Source organism: Carex rostrata, chromosome 11, assembly GCF_964058835.1.
Source record: "Carex rostrata chromosome 11, lpCarRost1.2, whole genome shotgun sequence".
Lineage (NCBI taxonomy): Eukaryota > Viridiplantae > Streptophyta > Magnoliopsida > Poales > Cyperaceae > Carex > Carex rostrata.
In genome coordinates, this window is record NC_135928.1 from 5,524,697 (window position 1) to 5,539,251 (window position 14,555).

Genomic DNA, 14,555 nt, shown 5'->3' on the forward strand with positions numbered 1-14,555 from the left:
TAGAAGATCTCTAACAATTTTTCAAAATTAAAAACTAACTATGACTACTTTAAAATTTTGTAAACAGAAATATGTAAAAAAAAATTGGATTTTTTTTTCAAATTTTTTTTTAACCTTTTTTTTCAAATATTCTTCTAGATGTTATTTTCAATTATTTTAAATTATGTAAACCTTATCACATAACTCTGTAGATAGTTTCGTTGAATCATGTAAACGGTAAAAAAAAATTCATTTTTTTTCAATTTTTTTTTAAATTTGTATCTAGATGTTACTTTCAATTGTTTTGAATTCTGTAAACCTAATCACATAACTCTATAAACAATTTCGTTGAATAATGTAAATCAGTAAACAAATTTCAAATTTTAATTTTTTTCAAAATTTATTTTTTAAAAAATTTCAAATTATGTAAACAAATATATGTAAAAATAAATTTGAATTTTTTTTCAAACTTTTTTTCCAATTTTTTTTTTTTCAAATCTCTTTCTAGATGCAAATTTCAATTATTTTGAATTATGTAAACACTATCACATAACTCTATAGATAGTTTCGTTGAATCCTGTAAACTTGTAAAAAAAAAATTCAAATTTTAATTTTTTTCAAAATTTTATTTTACTTTTTAAAATTTGCATCTAAATGCTACTTTCAATTGTTTTAAATTCTGTAAACCTGATCACATTACTCTGTAGATAATTTCGTTGAATAATGTAAAAAAAAAAGTTTCAAATTTTATTTTTTTTAAATTTACATCTAGATACTACTTTCAATTGTTTTGAATTATGTAAACCTGATCACATGACTCTGTAGACAGTTTCATTGAATACTATAAACTGGTAAAAAATTTCAAATTTTAATTTTTTCAATTATATTTTTTATTTTGCATCTAGATACTACTTTACTACTTCTAATTATTTTGAATTCTATAATGTGATACTCTATGTACTGTAGACATAACAACTAACCTCGGAACAACATAAACAAAATGAATTGCAAATAAAAAATATACATATTTTTCACCAAACATAACATTTATTACAAATCAAAGAAAACGTAAAAAAGTCTAACATAACACTAGTTACACTACTTATCATTTAGCATTGCTTCCAATAACAACCGACAATCTGAAAACACCGTATAATTTTGCTCTTGCCCCATTGATTTTACAAAATCCAATGGTTTCCATAATGCATGAATTCTGCAAAACTATTGCATAAATTCTGTAAAGGTCTAACCATTTATTTGATCATTTTATTCAAATTTACTGACACGTTACGAACGGAAAAAAGGTTAACAAAAAAATTATGTCACATTTACCTGGTCCATTTATTAGATATGACATCATAACAGTGAATGTCAGATGTAGCCCCCGCTAAGCCTGCAATCAAGAAGAAAATCACAAAAAGGTTTTACAAATGTGGATTGTTCAGATACCAGCAGGAACCAGCATCCAGCAGGCAATTCATGAGTACAGGATAGTTCAATACCAATTGGGCGAAATATCCGTAGCATTCTTCATTTCGGTTTCCAGACTTGTTTGGCATTGATTTACAAAGATCAAGGTAATATAGTCAAATTAAAATTAGGAGGAAAACTAAATCAAACAATTAAGCGTCAATTCTGTCAAATTGGATTATGGTGAGCCTTGTACAGATTTAGGAATATCATGCAATAGGATGTAGGAAATATTGCACCTTTGCGGGAACCAATTACTACCATTGTGGAGTCAGGTCCAGTAGCAGAGGGAAAGCTTGGAAATCCAGAAAACAAAGTTATGCTAAGATAACACTACTTTGGTTAGTACCTTGAAACCTTCATATCATCAGTATGTCTTTCTTTCTTTCTTGTTTAAATTATACAAATTTTCTAGACCAAATAGGAATTCCCTGCTTCATCACGTTGCCCAGTAGCTGATAAGAAAATTGAATTTATAAATTTTGATTAGTGGCATCTATTTCTTTTAGGAAAACATATTGCCATCAGTGTTATTTTCTGTGCCCTTGTACCAGTACAGTGGCAGACATGTAACACAGAAAGCACAAAACTAACAGTTAGTAGTACTGCCACAGCATTATCTCCCTAAAGTAGGTACCAAACACAGTAATGCATATGTTATCCAGCCCTGACTATGGTGAGGACTGATATAAGAAACCTGTACAGGCCTTTAACCCCACCAAATACCCTTTCTTCCTGCTTTAATTTAGTTCTTTATATGATTTTTGTTTAGCTAACATTCATACTAAACTAGGTTTATCGATAACTCCAGCATAAATGATCAAATAATTTTTATTAATGTTCACCTGACATACATAAAGGTCATGTACCTTTTTTTTTCTTTCGGGTCAGCATTTGTGAATCAAATCTTTCAAGGGAGTTTGAGGGACTGGGATAAACTTCCCCAAAAATGCAAGGGGCCAACTGCTCAGTAAGTAAATAAAAAAAATGAAAACATTATAGTCAAGACCAAGCAGCCAATCATTTGGTCGAATGTACAGGTTGGCCAAAAAAATTTATCATTCCTCAGAATCAAATTAACAATAAAAGTTCTACAAAAGTTCTATATTGTATCTGCCAGAAGTAAATAGTCATAGTCAAATTATCAAAGAATCTGAGGCAATAGCACCTGGTGAGAGCAGTATTTGCACCTGAGTAGTGTATTATCTCTGACACACTAGATTTCCAATCTTTGATCTCGCTTAATTCCTTCTCCTGAAATAACATAAACACAACAGTATGTGTCAATAAAAAATATAGGAGCTTGACATTGTATTTTAACAAGGGTTATATTCCTTGCCCAATTTCTTTCAACAAAATGACTACTCTGTCCCTCCCTCATTTCTTTAACTAGATGCTATTTCTAATGGTTATTCTGTAAACCGGGCAAAAAATTAAAAACAAAAGTTTCATTTTTTTTTTCTAACAAATCAAGAATAACAAACAAAGAAAAGAAACTTCTATCATATAAAATTGTCATTTCACCAACCCCAGTGCATATCAGTCTTGTCAGTGCCGGTTGATTTCATCAGCTTGAGAAAAATAATTGGAGAAAATGAATGGCTATTTATGACCAGCCCCGGTACATTTGACAACTCTGCATTGTTAAATAAGACAGTAATTAAGGATACAATGAAGGATGATCATGTGAGGTCCTTGAACAAAAAAGTTTACATAAAGCAAAAACAAAAGAAAGAACAAAAGTTATCCGAAGTGTCGCCTCTTCCCTACCTGGTTAGCACCTGACTCTCTAATCACCTGCCAGTAAAGTAATTAGTTACTTAGCTTTCTCTCATCAAGCATAATAGACTGCACTAGAAGGTAAAATTGAAGTATTGCGAATATTTATTATTTTACTGGCTGTCGTCAGCTCGTATCAATATCTTTTTCTATAATAAAAGAGTAGAACCCTTTAGTGATTTTGCAACATTAAGAGTAGCACCAAGACCAAAAAATATGAGAAAACAAAATAGAAATCAGATCATTTTAATCTAAAATATAATAAAATAATTATAATAACACCTTACTGCTTATTAATGGCATCCAGGTATCCCCAATATCCATTTCATATCCACAAACCATCAATAATGGAAATCAAAATAGTTTAGAGCTAAATCAGATACTTACTAGTCGAAATGCCACAACTAAGAATACAAACTGTTATATCTCGAAATCTTAAAACATGATTAATTATGCTAATTTAAAATTTTCACTCAAGTTAAAATTTTACTAATTAAACTAATGATCATTTAGAATTATATTATCAATTTATAATGTAAACTAAATTTTTTGAGATATAAATAACTGATGAAGCTATGTAGTTAAAATGAGGATTAGAAAATAAAATAAAATGATTGGTGGGAGAAAATAAATAAATAGATTTGTAATTAGTAGAATAAATATATAAATTTTCGTACGAATAATATTATATAAAAGTTTCAAATTCGTTCGTTTGTAAACTGTGGAATTTGATTTGGATAATTATATATATATATATACATATATGCTAATTAATATTGAATTATTCGGATTGTAAAATCAAATTATAACCACTTGATAATATTCGTATGATGCTATAAAAATATTATAAAACCTTGATTCGAATTTACAAAAGAAACGTATTTTAGATCAAATAATCAAGTTATATAAATCTCTGAATTTTTAGAACCCTTGGATTTGATCAAAACACGGATCTTGAAGGCACCCCACCCCTTGAAATTTGAATTAAATGGAGGCATGGAGATTTAACCCCATTTAATTCCCTATTCGGTTCCGCCCCTCCTCTCCTTCTCACTTACAACGCAGACCCACCTCTCTCTCTCGTTCCCTCTTTTCCTCTCTTTTCCGCCTCCTTCACATCTCCCGTGAAAACCCTAAACCCGGCTCTCCTCTCTCTCTCTGAACTACGGCCCCACCCGAGAACTCCTCTCACTCCCTCTCTCGTTTCCTTCCTATAGAAGGAAACTAATTTCCCGCTCTCTCGTGCAGTCCCGTCGATTGTCAGGAAACCCCTCCCCCGTGCTTGACTTGTGCGTGATTTCACCTACCCAGTGTGACTTTCGTGCTTAGAAACGTGCCTACCCTCTGACAGAGGGCTTGGCCGTACCCGCCTGCTCCGTCCTTGCCGCCCAGTGCATTTTCTGGTATTATAAAACCCCTCTTCTGCCTCTCGTTGTGGTTTTGGTTCTCTTTTACTCATGCGCTGAGACTTTTACTTGCTTCTCTCTATTTCTGCTCTTTCCTCTGAATTTTTTTTTTGAGAATCTGAACCCTAAGAATCTAGGGTTTGTTGTGAGTGGTTCTGGTGCTCGGTTGTTCTATCTGGTGTCTCTCGGTGTTAGTTTGGTGCTCGGAGACGCTAGTTCTGTGGTAGTTTATTTATCCTTGACGGCCGAAGAGCGAGTTCTTTTCGACTGGGAACCGGCCATTGTTCCTACCGTGCTGCCTCTGTGATATTTGCCCTCTCTTCCGGTTAGTCTAACACCTCTTAAAATCCCTCTTGGAGTTGTGAAATTTGATTGTTTAGTTGACTCGGGTTGTTGATTTTCCCGGCCGATTAGTGGATTGATCGAGGCCGGTACACCCTTGAATTGTTGTTGTGACGTTGTGCTTCTATATCTATTTGGTACCGGCCTTTTTTATAGAAATTGAGAATTGTTTGAATCGTGCTGCTTTGCGGTGAATTTTTGCCTTGTGCTGCCTTTTTCTGGTGTGCTGCTTCTTTCTGGTAAATGTGCATGTATGCTTGTGTATTGTTGCTTGTGACATGTTGTGCTTCCTTGCCTTTTTCTGATCCGAATTGGGTTACCCATCTCTGTTTTCTGCTTCCTTGATGTTGTCTCTGGTTTGCTTGACTAGTACCATGCCAGCACCTGTTCTGATACTTGCCTCGGGGTTGGCCTTGTTACTTGACTGTGATGGTTTTTGTTATGGTTGTGTTGATACCAGGCTTGAAATGACAGGGACCAAAGTGTAAATTAAGTAAATTAAGGGTTATTTGTGCAAATGCACACCCTTGGGGATTTTTATAAAAATGAGGGGTCAAGGTGCAATTTTTAGTAAATTGGGCTTAGCCTTTTTCCGTGATAAGTCAAGTGGGCCGTAAAGTATAAAACGATTGACGGATTTAAAACACGGCTTTTAAAGTTTAAGTTTTATAAGGAATCGAATTAAAATCGGATGCTTACGTAAACTTGAACTAGCTCGGGAAATGATTATACCGTCCAGGGTCTTGATGCATCGATGATAGCTCATAACATAATTTGAGCAGATACTAAAATAACCCGATTGGACACCTGTATGATCTCGAAACAAACCAAATTAAAACACCCAACACATTAAACTAAAATAAAAGTTTTATAAAAAGTTTTTAAAGTTAAAATAATTTTTTTAAACATTTTTCGAACTTGTACAAAAATTCGTTGTTAATTATTAAAGGACCAATTTATTTAGCAACGGAAAGTATTTATTGGACATAGATTCGAAACGACTAATTAAACGTAGAAATTAATTTAGTTATAAAAATAACTAATTGCGCGACTTAGGAATAAATTAATTAGAAAACGCGTACAATAATTAAAGGTTCTGTTTTTAAAATTTTATAAAAGAATTATACATCTAGAATATAAAATAACTAAACTATATTAAAACGGATTATAAAAATTGCAATGATCATACAATCAATATATTTTTATTAAAATATTCGCATTAGAGATTTTTGATTATAAATTTACTTTTGAAACCGAATTTTGATCAATTAAAATTAATTGTACTCCGTTTAAAATAAATCAAGGTAGATAGGCAATTAGAATATATTAGTTAAGTAAAACCCGTTAATTCACCGTAGCTCTCGAACAATTATTTTTATTTACGAATAATTTGACATTTGAATTTCTACAAGCAATATATCTTCAAATTAAATTATTAAATATATAAATTAATTTAGGATTAAATTAGATTAAATTAGATCAAAGTGAATGATCAATATCTGACAAACTTATAAAGAAATTAAGATTAACGCTAAGCTCGATGACATGAAATTAAATAATTAATATATGCCTAACCGGATCAGTCAGACTGACTGAATCGGTAATTTTATAAAATCGAACTAATCGAGAAATTGACTTGCACATTAACTGGGACGAGGGTTATAATAAATTAGTATAGATTTTAATTAGTTTAAATTACGTGATCACAGATCAGTCGACTCCGTACGAGTCCGACCCGTGGGCCGATCCGACTGACCCGCAGATCGGAGCATACGTGGAGCACGCTGATTTTTAGCGACAGAGACTTCAGCCCCCTCAGGTGTGGGATATCTGAATTATTTTCTTTCGTGGGCGTACTCTTACCAGTCGATCCATCTGACCTGACATTCGCACTTTATTTTAAGTAGTTGCATTAAAACTGTAGAGCATGTTTATCATTTTATGCACTATAGGTAGAATTGCATAAGCCCCGAAAAACCTGAATTTACTGTATTATAGGAGTAGAGTAATTAAATAATACTATATTTATATTATTAGAATATTAGGATACTAGTTTGTCTTCTTCTCGTAGAAGACTATATTATTATTTTACGTGCATACGCATGCATTGGTGAGAGCAAAGCAGAGCCGAGTGACTTCGTTCCGTCTTGGTGTCACTTGGCATGGGACGGCCCGACAGCCGCTGAGCCGAGCGTCACTTGACTCTCGGATGGCTTTAGGAATATATTATATGTATAAACTTGGATTATATATCCTTTTCGATCATTTTACTATTTGACGTGAGCAGTTCCGATCTCGAGTTCTGTGGCACGATACGATTCGGGAATTTATTTCCTTCCCTACATTAGGAGCTACTTTGCCTCGAATGGAAGTTCCCAAGTCCAATGCAGGCCTTGAGGAATGATGTGCAAGTGCATGAGGTTGACGAGCCTTGATGCACGGGGTCGACGAGCCCCTGATCCTATTGGTCTGGCCGGACGGTAGAGTTCTCTCCTGCTCATGAGGGAAGAGATTAACTTTTTACGACTTGCATTGTATGATTTCTCCTATTGGATATGTTTGGGTGATGAATCGTTAGGCGAGATGACACATTGGATTTGATATAACCATCGGCTAGTGTGCTATTATCTTGTGGAGCAATGCTCGATGTTACTAGACAACGTGTATCATTGCACTCTGATCACAGTCCTTGGATTATATTGTTTGGATCTTTTTGATCCTATTGGCACGGCACAGGGTGATTACTTTATCCATATTATTATTATTATTATTGTATTTGGGCACACAGTGCAAGGAGTACTGGATTCCGACTTGATTTATATCCGATATTACACCTTGATTTTATTTTGGGTTTATTTCGCATGTTGGCATAATAGAATAATCGCATCATGGCATCATTCAAAAGTATTATAAATTCTATTAGCTATTAATATAGGTTCACACATGTGCATATTTTAATTGTATTCATTTTATAAATAAAAGTGCTTTGACCGTAGAGGATCCCTGAGGGGATAATTCTGGGTCACATACTGGGCGATTCGTCGCTCACCCACAAGTTGTTTCGTGGGTTTTAGGTACAGGTTCTGGCGGTCCGTAGCAGGAGATGTCAGGAGCTGTTCCCAAGGGCCACACCACTTGACCTAGTTAGGATTATGCTTTTGATTAGGGTTACGAGTTCCGTATTTTCTGTGTTATATATATACGGGCTCGATAGATCATGTATCCTCTTCTATAGATGGTGTGATTTGGATCCGAGATGGATCGAATTATATGTTACGTATGTGTATGTTTATTTATTTGCTATGTGACTGATGTTTGATATTTATATTATTTTGCTTCCGCTGCTGTTTGATTTATTATTAATGATTAGCCTTGCGTGCTTAATGACTAATTAAGCACGAGGCGAGATTGATCACACCTTAATCCATAATTCCTGGTTTGGGGTGTGACACAAACTTTGTTGAGCGGGGCTTCAGGGTTGATCTTGGCAACACAGCCAACATGAATGACGGTGTACTCGCTAAAGGTGGAGGTGCCAACGATATACTTACTGATACTATGAATATAACTATGAGTACCAGTACGGTTGCATGAACCCATCTCCAATTCATGCCTTGTGCCTCAAGCTTTGGTTTCAACCTAAAACCATTCTCAAATCTATAACAGATAAAATTTTAGAATTACGATGATATTAAAATTTTGTACAAATTGAATTGAAATTGGAGTTTGCTCTGTAGTAAACACTATATAAAACTAAAATTGAACCATTCTACAATTTCAAATACAAATTCATACCATATCATCAAAATTCCAACATTCACTTAGATCCTCTACCATAATACAGTCAATGAAGTTAATTTTTCTCAATTACAGGGAAGAAATCTACCTGCTGTGAGTGTCATCTTAGAAATATTTTCATATGAGTTTGATTCACAGATCTCCTCTGGCGCTCTTTCTCATACCGACCTTGATTTGGCAAAATCCTTCCGACTCTCCTCCCATTGCACGTACTTCACCCAAACCGAGAATTCATCTGATCCTTTTAATCACATCCTCATACTCATTTCTCTTTCTCAGGCGATAATCCGTGAGCTCGGTAGGATCAGTGATTTTCACCTTCTGTGGTCGAATTAAACTCGTCAAAGGTTCGGAGACTAGCAAGTCTAAGGTTTGGAGACCTGTCGGAGAGGATGCTGTTAGGAGGGAGGCCGTCGGAGGAGCTTACGAGTGATCAAGAGAAGCGCGATTTGGTCGGGACGGAGGCGATTGCCGGAGAATGAAGAGAGATCGGAGAATGAAAGCGATTTGGTCGGGACGAGGAAATTTTAAATGAAGAGAGATCGAAGAATGAGAAATTGCGAACCGTTAAAATCTTATCCAGAACTTATCCACAACGCATGAAGTTAGTTAGGGAGATTTTTGGGGATTATTAAACGGGTACCTTTTCTCATAAAAAAATTAGCTTATCGTTTTTTCTTAACTAATTTATATCCAAAAATAAAAATACAAACAATTACCGATACAAAATTATTTTATGAAAAGAAAATGAAATTATGAGAAGTGCAGTAGTTGTAATTTTTCAAATGTTGGAATATTTTGATATGTCGTTACCTGAATTGCCTCTCACTTTATTATTTTCCTCGTGAACTTGATCATCAACTTCATTTTTCGAGTCTCATGGCCAACCACCATGTTCAATACGATCTAGCTCGTACAATCGAATTTGTTCATACAACAATAGCCACAATACTTTTCTTATTTTGTATATGTTGTCATTTATTTTTTGAAAGCTTGACAGAAGCTGGTTATAAACTGGTTATAAATGCATGAGATAGTGTTTGCCAATTGTGAGCTAATTAAATCCATATAAGTACTGTTGCTTGATAATATTTTTTTTTTAAAAGTAGTGGTAGTACCACTAATTTTATTGAAATCAAACATATTTGATATGGTACTCAAATTAGATGCCAAAATCAAATATGATAAAGTCTACAACAATAAAGTAACCATAGCAAAAATAAAGGAATAGTAACTACACAAAACAAACAAAAGATCGCTAAGTAATCAAATCAAAAGCTAAACAGCCAGCATAAGAAAAGACTAAGAAATAATCCAGTAAGTCTTCATCCGTCAATTCTTCGCCAGATATTTGACCTGGGAGGCTGCCAACTCCAGGAGCTTGAAGTGGGTCCACTTCCTCCCGTGCCATGGATACCAACCGATTTTCCTCCTCCATTATTTGATCTGAGAGATCCTTAACATTAGATGGAAGCATTAGACTTAGTTTAATAAAAGAGTTTTCAAATTTTGATTTGCACCAAAATGTTGCTAAAGAAATAATCTTAAGTCCGATAGACCTGATAGGCGGGGTTGAGTATCATTAAAAATGACTCTATTTTTTTCTAACCAAATAGTCCAGAAAATAGTTCCATGTAATTTAATTTTTAGTCCTATTATAATCAGTATTATTAATTATTATTTAATTGTGTGCATTTAATTTAAAATTGGCTAACAATTAGTGAAGGTTTGGCCTAATAATGCAATTTCATGCCGAGATCTATTTTTCAACTTAGAAATTAATTATGTATCCATTAAATAATTGGATACTCGATAAAGAAACAATGCCTTGACTTATATCTTCTAATGCTCTGAGTTGTAATTTCTGATGCTTTAACTTATATATTCACCAATTCTTAAATAACTTAAATCAAAAGAAATCATATAAATTAGTAAGTAAATGCATCATTCTTAATTAGTACATTTGTTATATAATATAATAATATTTACTCCTGCTATGGATGTATTATGTAAAATTTCATCAGAGTTGGCTCGGAAATTTTTATTTATACCATAATAAAAAAAATAAACCAAAACACCGTTTCATCATAGTTCTTAAAATCACCAAATGGTTTTGCGGCCCTATTTTTTTTTAAGAAAAATTATTAACTAAAAACCAAAAAAGGAACCCAAGTTTATTAATCCCTACTCCATTTATCAATCCTCGCTGGAACAAAAACTAATTTTTTTTAAGTTAATAATTTTTCTGTAAAAAAAATTGGGTCCGCCAAACTATTTGGAGGCTCTAGACAAGGGCTACAGGGTCATGGCGGCCCCTAGTCTTTAGAGTCGTCAAACGATTTGGCGGCCTGAGTGAATTTCAAATTTTGATTAAACGAGGATGTTTCTGTTTTTTTTTTTTTTGAATATGGTAGAAATTAAAATTTCAGGAGTTGGCTCACTAATTTTTTTGCACGACGAGTGAATGTTATACAATATTGATACGCTATACAAATTACAATTTTGTATATGATTCGTAAGTTATAGATGATAATTAACGTTGCACAATATTGTTAGTGGGCTTGTTTGGAGCAAAACTTTACGGACGATTGTGAGTACATTTCTTTAATATATTTTCGAGCAAGCCAGCCATGGATGATAATGATAGTAAATTGGTGGTAAAATAACCGATCGAAGTGATCAAATTCAGCAAAAGTTAGATTGAAGTGTAAATTATATGAATGTTCTTCAAAATATCAATTGTTTGTTATAAGCTCCTTATAGATAATAAAATCATTGTAAGTTTTAAAAATTCTGTATTTTCTTACGAAGAATAATACTTTTAACAATATCATAAACTCATAATGCATTAACATTCCAAAAAATACTGATGTATCGCATAACAATGGAGATAACGTGAATATTTATATTATTATTAACAACATTACATATTAATTTCAATGAATATCGAGAACCAGCTTTTAATATAGCAACAAAGACAATACTTTTTGTATGAAATGTCGCAAGTTCAAAATCCAAAAGATATATCTTTTATGAATATTAATTAATTAAGTGACTTGAACCTCTAACTTTTACTCAAAAAAAATTAAATGAATATCGGCAATGAAATAAGTGTCATCATATACTATTTATAAGTAATACTTATATGGATCGTCTTCTAGGAAATTATAAGAAAATTTTTTATTGGTAGTAATTAATAGAAAATAAGTGAGAGAAACAGAAAGAGTATATCTATTTTTCAATTGATAATAAAATCGGTACTATTCATACCGATTCTAACTTCTTCTTTTTAAAAAAAAAAAAACAAAGAGGTAACTCAGTATGGATATAGGCACTGGTATTTCTTTTCATATTTCAGTACTGTTCTTTTCAGTACTGTTCATACCGATTCAGTTACCACACAAAGATGGTACTGGTATTTCTTTTCATATTTTTAAATTAGGTATGTTAGGAAGATAATCCTGGTACATCTTTTCTTTACCAAACAAAGAGGTAACTCAGTATGGATATAGGCCTTTGTTTGTCTGGTAACAAAAAAAAAAACTCACCGCAACATTTGGCCAAACAAACATTATGACTTAATTAGTATTGAGTAATTATCATTCCTAGAGTACAACAGGTTTCAATTTAGAGATAGTAAAGTATAAGAATGTAGTATTCACAATCTGGGATGGGATGTAAAATTATTATTTGCAAGATGGCACATCTGGTTTCTACCAATAGGAGGCCTTAAATGAGCATTTGGAACTAGTATCTATCTAGCGCAGTTAATTCATAGCAGTATTAGTATCACGCGGTGATGGTTATTTTAGTGACCTGATGAGTGTATGGGGCATTAAATGTAAGAACAAATTTTGACTGGTTCAGTATGCTACTGGTGTGGCTATTGTGTATCCCATTGAACATGGCTGATACGGAACAGAACATGCTAAAATAAATAAAAAGAAAAAACAAATCCAATAATTCCTAACCCTTATATGCCAATAACAGAAAGTAATCACACCACATGCGAACGAGAAGCGTAAAATTTGCTTCTAGGTACTATTAACAGACCAGATCACATGAAAGCAACACTAGCTAACATAATACCACACAAGCTAAACATGCATAGGTTTGTACACATATATTTAACATTTAACATAACTCCGGCGCATGCTGCCTTGCTAATTAATTAATTTGTGACTATAATACCCCAGCGTTTCTGTGTAGTTATCTCTCTAATGTGCCTTAGTTGCATACTGGTAAGGAGTAAGAACATTTATCTCTCTAATGTGCCTTAGTTTATTATACGTACCAGTATATGTATATTATTGATTAATAATTTAAAATCCCCAATTAACTTATGACAAATCAAATCTGAACGAGTTTCAGTCAACAGACAGAGAACTAAAACTATACAGAAAATAGTAATATATTTTATAAGACTACTAATTGCACATATTGCCTTCTGACTCTCTGATAAGCATTATCTAAATGTATACATTTATACATGTACAGTTAAAATACTAAATATAGGGATCATTAATATCACTAAACAAAAATTAATAATGTGAAGTAAATAAAATTCAGCATTCTTTCAAGTAGTTTTGCATAACACTGATATAGTGCTTCCCATATCCTTCCAAGGATTAGCCAACTAATTAGAAGCAAATTAATAGCATCAAGTAAAAACTGAGAAGAAGCAAATTAAAAGCATCTCAGTACATACCAGTTTGGATTTGAACTTATAACCAACCTTTTAGAAGCAGTCGAAGAGAAAACTGAGAGAGACTAAGTGAGTCTTGCAGGGAAACAACCAACTTGCAAGAAATCCTTCCTCAGCGACTCCAGTTTATTGGCCTGAAATTTCAATGGCAGTACTTGAGGGAAAAGAGAGAGACGAGAAGAGAAGAGAACAAATTGGAGGAAATTAAGTGTAACCAACCTGGTAGAAGAAGGGGCGGGATGGAGAAAAGGGGCGGCGCAGTGGAGAAGAGGGGCGGCGTGATGGAGAAGAGGGGCGGCGCCATGGAGTCTGAGAGGAGGCGCTGTGAGAACGTGAGAGAGAGAGGGCTGCTCATTGTCTGCTCGATGGATTGCTAAAACGGGCTCAAAACCGGGCTCTCAACTGGGCTTTAGACTGGATTACTCGAACTGAGAGAATCGGACAAAGGTTTGGTTATTTAACATGTCCTGTCCGTGACCGGTCCGAATTTTTTCTTTCAATTAAATCTGAATTGGATATTAAACCCGTTTAAATTATAGCCCGTCCAAACTTCAGCCCTGCTTTGTCCAGCACGGTTGTCCATGGACAAACCGGCCCAATTAGCAGCCCTAGTTGGATTAGACTAGACAAATCAAAACCTTCTCTAATTTTCGGATTTGAGACAAACCCTAAATGGAAAAATCAAGATTTAGTTGAAATTGAGAAGAGAGTCACCAAATTAACACATAGAAGCTTAATGGAGATAGATTACGGATTTTTTTTTTATTTAGAATTACGTTAAAATAATTCATTCAAACAAGCCTTGTAAGGCCGGATTTTCTGTAACTAGCCTCCACCGATCCCTAGGATCGGTGGAGCAAAAAAAATCAAAACTACACCGGTCCCTAGGACCGGTGTAGGTCACTTTTCCTCACCGCAATTACTCGGCCACAGAAGATCCCAGCAAGCCCTCCACCGATCCCTAGGATCGGTGGAGCTTTGTTCTCAAAATCCCCCCGCAGCCACGCCCATTTCTCCTTATTCTCCCCTGTCCGAGCCTTCTTCTCCAAAACGGTGAGTTCTTTTATTTTTATTTT

At 33.9% G+C, this 14,555-nt stretch overlaps 2 long non-coding RNA genes across 2 annotated transcripts; one reads left to right on the forward strand and one right to left on the reverse strand.

Annotated features, from left to right (window-relative positions):
• Positions 1-1,014: 1,014 nt before the first annotated feature.
• Positions 1,015-2,533, reverse strand: LOC144562219 (uncharacterized). The gene is made up of 3 exons (XR_013514007.1): positions 1,482-2,533; positions 1,312-1,372; positions 1,015-1,192 (listed from the first exon to the last, which is right to left on the reverse strand). It is a non-coding gene; the product is annotated as an uncharacterized LOC144562219 (long non-coding RNA).
• A 1,771-nt stretch (positions 2,534-4,304) lies between these two features.
• Positions 4,305-8,247, forward strand: LOC144562190 (uncharacterized). Its single transcript, XR_013514000.1, has 3 exons — positions 4,305-4,959; positions 6,686-6,795; positions 8,051-8,247. It is a non-coding gene; the product is annotated as an uncharacterized LOC144562190 (long non-coding RNA).
• Positions 8,248-14,555: the final 6,308 nt, after the last annotated feature.